The sequence below is a fragment of the Seriola dumerili genome, unplaced genomic scaffold, assembly GCF_002260705.1.
Source record: "Seriola dumerili isolate Sdu_G_001 unplaced genomic scaffold, Sdu_1.0 BDQW01000097.1, whole genome shotgun sequence".
In the NCBI taxonomy this organism is placed as follows: Eukaryota; Metazoa; Chordata; class Actinopteri; order Carangiformes; family Carangidae; genus Seriola; species Seriola dumerili.
In genome coordinates, this window is record NW_019174352.1 from 151,557 (window position 1) to 159,441 (window position 7,885).

Consider the following 7,885-nt stretch of genomic DNA (forward strand, 5'->3'; position numbering starts at 1 on the left):
AATAATAATAATAATAATAACAGTTAATAATAAATAAACAATAATTAGATTAGTCCACTTCCTTTGGCTGAAGTGTTGTATGGTCTATATGCTACAAAGCTGATAGAAATGGCCATAAAAACAATTGAATCAATAAAACCACAGCCAACTAGAAGCTGTATATCTGGGAAAAAAATAATACTCAAGTAAAGTACAGATACTTGAAAAATATACTTAAGTATGGTACTCAAGGCACCACATATCCAAAGGTTTGGCGTTAGATGGCTCAGGAGTAGATTCTGGTGAAATTTTCCCCAACCTTAACCTGAACCTAACCTTATTCCCTAACCAGTCGTGTGTTATGATGCTTAACCTTACCTCAGCCTTACCTCTACTCCAAAGTCTTGGAATCTCCTGTTTGAGACAGGTATTCTCTACATGGCATCACCGCTGCTTAAAAGGAAGTAGCCTACCAGAAATTCAACACTAAATTCAACACAATTTGAAATCAATCCTTTTTTTTTTGTCAGCCAACAACCCAAACCAACTGGACAGGTTTAATGATGTTTTAAGCTCAGGGAAGGACTCTGAAAATAGCCTGAAGCAAGTTGACACCACCATGGATGTGGATCCAGAACATCTTGAATCATTCTGGCTCTGGCTCATCCTCTTTAAAGCACTATTTGTTCACATTACTTTTGGGAGCTGTCATCACAGAGACCTGTTTGTGTTGACTGTTCTTGGACAAAATTCAAGTTTTAGTTATGTTGTAACTGGCCTGTCATTTAGTGTGTTTAAGACATGGGAGCAAATCAGACCAGCTGCAAAATAAAATCACATTCGGTGTGTTCACATGTTCAAAGCGGCAAATATATAGACCTAGACAAAGCACCACGTTTGACTTTGATCTGCATTTTCAGACTGGTCAGCTGAACTTTTTCAAATATCCCCAAAACTCATACAAAAAGACGCCCTGCTGTTGCCTTCAGTTGGATTTGAATTTGGTTCTATTGTTTCTATTGATTTCCATCTAACATCATTCATCAAACAGATACCGTAACACAGTTGTGAACTGCAACTACTTCCAAATTTGTGTTTGTAATCAGTTCACAAACACCAAACTGCATACATACAGTTCCCAAACCTGTCCTATGGTGGCCCCTAAGGACAAAACTCACTGGTCTGGAGCATGATTCTGCAGTCACTGGGTGAGAGGTTCCCCAGACAGACAACCACACCTTGGCAATTTAGAGTCACCACACTGTTGTATGAGTTCTGTCCTTCGGGGCCCGAGAGACCACACCCCTGTTGTATAATTATATTGCACCTTTCATCCCCACCAGGAATCATAGTTGTGTAAAAAAGCTTTTTCATTATTGATAAATTCATTATTTTCTTGATGATTTTTCATTCTTAAGCAATCAGCTGCAAGACTCTCGTGTTCTTGTTGATGTTTTAATGTCCAACAAAGACATTGTTTTCTTTATACAAAGATACAAAGGAGTGTGGGAAGACGCCACAGGCTGGCATTTACACCTGTCTAGAATCTCAGGTGATCGTGTTTGAGAAAGAAGTGCTATTTAAAGAAATAGGAGTCAAGTGGAGAAGCAGCTAGCTGTAGAGTTTGTTTATGACGGTTAGATTCAAACCCAAAATATTGCTGGAAAATGCTGCTTAACCAAATACCCCAGATTTTTGGAAAGACAACAGAGAGGGAGGCAAAGTATATAGGGGAAGGTTTTGGCTGTGTGGTTGGAGCGCGGCCCGCCTCGAGTGCAAGAGTCAAAAAATTTGAGAGAAGGAGCTGTTGGATCGGACTCGCATGGAAACATCAGGAGACTAGATTCAGTGTTCTGGTTGAGTTTTAAAAGTTCACTGGGAGAAGATCCAGGGCAGACAACACAAACGCTGCAATCTGACTCTGACTGCAGCTGACCGTCCATCTCCAACCCAGTTCCACCAACAGTTAACAGCAGCTTTCCAACTGATGTATCCTGCCTGTCTCAGAGCGTGGGGGATTTTATATAAACAAGAATAGTCAGTCCACCCTGTAGAGGTGGACTTTGAAAGCCCCCCCCCCCCGTGAGACAAACACACACAGCCATAGACAGACAATTTCCTGTGCTCAGATAAGGTGGACGTCGTCAACCAAATCCAGCCTAAAGGTGCGTTGTGATATTGTTTCTGTACGTCTGCACAAAGCCTGAAGATTTCAAGACCTCGGTCTCGCGTCGCGCCACAGATCGAGGGACGTAAATGCACCTTAATCCATGTGCGTCTTCCCTGGCTCATCTAATTGTGTCTGTCTGTCTTTGTAAACCTGTAGAGCGGCTCCCACAGGCCCCCGAGAGACATGGGAACAAATGAAGGCACATTTTTTTTTAATCACTGCGGGGAGGCTGATATCCTGGTCGCCGTCCACATCCTCACTTTTTTCAGCAATTCAAATGAAGACACATGAACGATGGGGTAAAAATGAAAAGTCAGGTCAATCTGATTATCCTGCCAAGAGGCTGACTTCAAAATGCTGATTTATAAATGCAGATCACACACTTAGATGTTTGCTAGTTATATATTCTGACATTTTTTGTTCTTTTTTTTACATGGTTGAAAAATTAAAACCAAAAGTTAGATTTACGTTGGAGACGTCATGGGAGCTAAAAAGGGTCTCTGTCAGGTCACCTGTCAGTTAAAACACATGAGCCAAAGTCCTGGTTCATGGTAAACTGTTGCACTGTCTTATCTAATTTATTTAGTTGTTTTTCAGTCTTTCATAAAGTGAAATGAAAAGCTGAGTTTGGGAGACAGCGCTTCTATGCTACATCATTATAGATTTAAAAATAATTCAGATGTTTTGAATAATTCATAGACTTTAATTAGGATGTGACGGCAGCTAAACACTGAACTAAAGTGAGAATAATCGAAGAGAAATGGATATTGCATTTGGCCATGTTGCAATTTCGATAATATTTTGATTAATTGTTCAGCACTACTTTTAAAACTTTTGTTAGGCCACATTTCCTCCATTAAACACCCCTTACTTGCATTGAAAAAACAATAATTAATGTCTGTAAAATAGACACTTGGCTACGTTTTTGCTGATATTTTGTTTGTCTTGATGACACATTAATCCAATTTCTTTGTAAGATTGAACAGCTTTTAGACAGATTATGATCAACTTCAGGGAACTATTCAAATCTTCAAACAAAGCCTCCATTTTATAGGCTGAGATTCACATAGCAGCAAGTGTATTTGTGTGCAAGCATGTGCATGTAAAAGCTCTACGCCTGCCAACATCACCATTAACTTCCTGGTATGTTTGGTATTGTTACAAAAACAAATCAGACTTCTGACGATCAGTAGCCGTGATGATGCAGCACATGGAGGAATACTGGCACTACTGTAGGTGAAACTTGAGACGCACAGTGTTGTTTTATGATGCAAGAAGGACATTTCTTCTTCAGGATTTAGTATTTGTTTTGGTGTCTAATCGTCAGAGGGTTATCACTCCATTTTCAGCAGAGTAGCACCCACAATCTGTTGCGTGTCATAAATAATCCAGCAGGTTTCCCACAAAGTCTGACGCACTGTTAATTGCAGTTGGTCTGACTCTGACTCTGTTCTCAATACCGGTTTCCTAGACTCATTATTTATTCATGCAAAAATTCTTCGCATGGCACCAATGATTGACTCAATTTAGCGCTGACCACACATTTCATCAATGAAAACTTTCATTCTTCCTGATCATCTGATTCACCCACTCTGATGGAATGAAAGGAGGAGCGTGGAGGTATGAGAGGGGGACGCTGCACTGATGGGAACGCGTTCACAAACGCTGTGCTGTGGGTGTGGGAGAGGTCGTGCTTCCTGCTTCTCCCCCAGGGAATCTGCATGTGGGCTAACCACTGAAATCACCAAATATACAAACATATAAACACCCAACATTGTCCACAAAATAGCTGGCCATGAATCAAGGTGCTTGAGGAACGCACGGATCCTTGTTGGTGATGTTTCTGGAAAGTTTCAGCGATGCATTGCTAGAAACAGAGTCTGTTTTGTTTTCATGAAAGAATCCTCTTGTTCATATTCTCGGTGATCATGGAGTTGCTGAGAATACTGCTTTTGCTTTGTTCAACTGGTTTTACATGTATTTTCTTTGGAGTAAATACTTTAAAACAACATTTCATATCAAAAAATGGATTATATTACCATGTGTAATGTGAAAGGAGTTCCTCATAGTGAGAAACCCACAGGGAATTATCACCCAGCCCTGCAGTTGCCCTCAGCTCTACGGAGCGTTTTAGCAGCTTTTTAAGCTAACTGTTTTGTTTTTGCGAACCACAAATTTACCGGTCAGTCTCAGCGTTTGTTTTTCAGACGCAGAAGGCAGCTGTTTTCGGTGGAAAGCCCTGAAGAGTCCACTGGATGCTATCTGCCCAAACGACAGACAAAGTTAGCATATGTGTTCCTCAGGAGTTAGACCAAGACGGGGCTCAAAGGAGGGTAATTGTTGGACTTAAAAAATACCAGTATTTGATCACTAGTACTGCCATGAAGCAATTTTTGTGTGGAATCCAATTTGGTTGTTCTAATGCACATATGTGAGCATGCGGATGATGTTATGCACATTCCTACCAATGGTTTCACACGATCCCACTGATCTACAGATGCAGCAATGCAACAACAAAAGCAGGCAAGAAGAAAACTGCTGACAAGTAAACACTGTTAAACAATGCAGGTTTTAAACTTGTTAGACTTAATGCCAAAAAGGCAAAAGACAGAAACTTTGTTTACAATTTTTTTTAAAAATCCACAGGGCACATCTTATTCAACATGTGGATAAACACACGACTCTAAATGTCGGGTGTGTGGCCTAAATAAGCAACTGTTTGTTAACACGTTAGCTGTAAGGTGATAATATGTCAGTGTTGTGTCTGAATCTGCCCTCTAGTGGTCGAAGGTCCTAGTGCTACCTTACAGTGGGTGTGACGTAGAAACAGTTGAGGCTCAATATATTTGATTTTAAGATGAAACTAAACTCTAGACTAAAATTTAGATTCTCATCGATCAGTAGTCTTCCCTATTTGTTTGTTTTTTGTATCTTTTTTTTTAAGTATTGAGAGATCAACTCTATCAATCCTTTACTGAACTCTTTTGCATTGACAAGTAATAAAATTTGTAGCCCTCTAATATAATTTTTCTAGAAACTGAAGTTCCCAAATGAGTGAATTGCATCTTTGTGTCAGTTCTTTACTATTTCTTCAGGGGTTAGTCGTACAACCGTTCAGCCTGTATGACTGTGTGCAATGACACGAGCTGCTCTCACAAACCAGTTTAGACTGCATTCAAATAAAAACAGGAATCCCATTGATGAAAGTCCTTTGTCTGAAATATCTGAAGCACCAAACAAACACATCAGAGGAGGCTGAGGAGCACAGAGATGAGTAAAAGAGGAGGAAGATGATGAGGAAGAGCAGCTGGCTAGGAGTTCAGAGGGAGAAGGGCCTCTCATTGTATGTTCCTGTTTATATCTCTGCCTGCGTGGAGAACTGGAGGGGTTTGCAGATTGTTGATCTACGACGATTCCCCTCACACAGAGAACAGGAGGACGGCAGGAAGACGAGGTCTCTAATCGGAACCTGCTTTCTTCAACTTCTTTTCATCTCTGATTCATTGAAGGCCAGTGAACACGGTCACAATGGTGCCATTGAATATCAGAGCTACACATCTTTGTCAATGGACATAAAATTGTAAGAGATTTCTTACACATGAAAGATTGAAGGGTCAGTTTCATCAGGTCAGTTTACCAATATTTTGGTATATGACCAAATACCTGCAATACTGAGTGGTAAAAAAAAAAAACCAAAAAAACAACCCTTAATATTTACATCTTGAGTAAGAAGCAATTGTCTTGGGACTGAATGTCCCCAGACAGTTTAGACAAGTCAGAAAACTATTAAGAGGACTACACCCATCTTTGAACTCAGCCTCAAATACACACCTCTAAAGTTTTGTGACTGTATCTTATCTTCCATTGTGATGCTTTCACGTTGACAAGCAGACATTTACATACCTGCCACCTCTGTGGTAGTTCCCGCTACAGTAAGGTTCTATACATTTTTGCCACGATGAGAGAGAGAGAGACGAACACACACACACACACACACACACACACACACACACACACACACACACACAGTGAAAACAATGCTGGCCTCATTGTCGCAGCTGGTGAAAATAGACTGTTCTATGTGCTTGCAGAATCCCACTTCATTCAGTGGTTGTAAGATGTTTTTCATTGACCTACTACAAAGACATACACACACACACACACAGAGAGAACAGTTAAAAGCTTTGGGGTCTCCAGTCAGTCTGTCCACTCTCATACAATCGGGGGAAGCCCAGTAGAGACTAACCGGTGTGTCGCTGTAAATCCAGGCCCCTCTCCCCTGCAGCCAAGCACAATAAACACTCTGAGAGGTTCGCTTCAGTCTCATTTCTTTGGTTTGAATCAGGTGGAGACCCAAATCACACCCAGCCATGGTAACAGTGTATAAAAGAGTGTTTAAACAACCCACCCCCAGGACCCCAGGCATTTGGGTGGGGGCCACCAAATATCCCACATCTGTCAGGGGGACTTCAAAGGTATCAGTGGGGTTAGGGTGGGGGATTGAGACAGATTGAGGCAGTTAGCAGAGGTTTGTATTTTGCAACATGTTCCTGCACTGGTTCAGGCTTAGAGAGGAATTGGGTCAGCTGGGTCTGCTTGAAGAACAATGGGGATGTAGAACCTTTTCTAGAAAGGCCGAGATGGTTTGTAAGCAGGAGCTTGGTGAAAACTCTTGAGTTTGATGTTCACTTTTGATTTACGGTGCCCAGTAAAAGGATTCATTCCCCTTGGAAGTTTTCATTTGTACAGTCAACAAAGTAGATTCATAATGTCACTGTATTTAATGTCGAAGTGAAGACAGATCTCTAAGTGATATAAATTAATGGGTCATAAAATTAAATAGCATTACACCACTTCATCTAAAAAACAAACAAAAAACAAACAAAAAAAAGATCCTTTTTACATCACACATTACTTTATTAATTTATTTAAACTATACATCTATTAATGTCAGCTTCTTTAAAATCATCTTTACATCTGTATCATGTGACACTGTTGGGTGGTTTTCTACACCCCCCCCCCCCCCCCGAGGGTCTCTGGGAGAAAAACACTTCCTGGTAGCACAGCTGGACAGGAGTCCATAAGGAGCCATCCAGGTGGAGCAAGGCATGCTGGGAGGGGAGAGGGGCCTAGTAGAGCCCCACAGGGCAGGAATGTTGGCTGCCCACTGTACAAATAAACAGCTAAAATATGTACTAAATACAGTGTACAGCATACATAACAAACACCTGCTAAAACATCGCACTGAGCTACAGAAGGCATGGAAAGATGTAAGAGTGTAAAACATCATGAAGGAAACGGCATGGCAGCATTCTGTAATGTGTTTATGATTCGAAAGGCAGACAGTGATAAAAGGCAGACGAAAATGTAAAACAGAAAGATTTTAAACTCCTGAAGATGTAACTGTTATAATGGATTATTTACCATCCATGAACAAATCTCCATAAAATGATTTCTGACGTCATGTCACTGACTCCAGCTTCGAGAGAAAAGGCCATTTAGACAAACATTTTACACAGACTGGACATTTGCATTGCAATATATTGACATTAATTGCATTCAAAGTTGAAGAAAAAAAAAAAAAATGAAAACATGATGGCAGGTCATGGTGCATGATTCAAGCACATTAATAAAACACAGCTGTACAAGAGAACTGCAGTACTGGGTCCCTTATCTCCATGTTAGTGTAATGCATTGGACGTGGATTGTGTGTGTTGTAACATCTGTAAAGAGAAA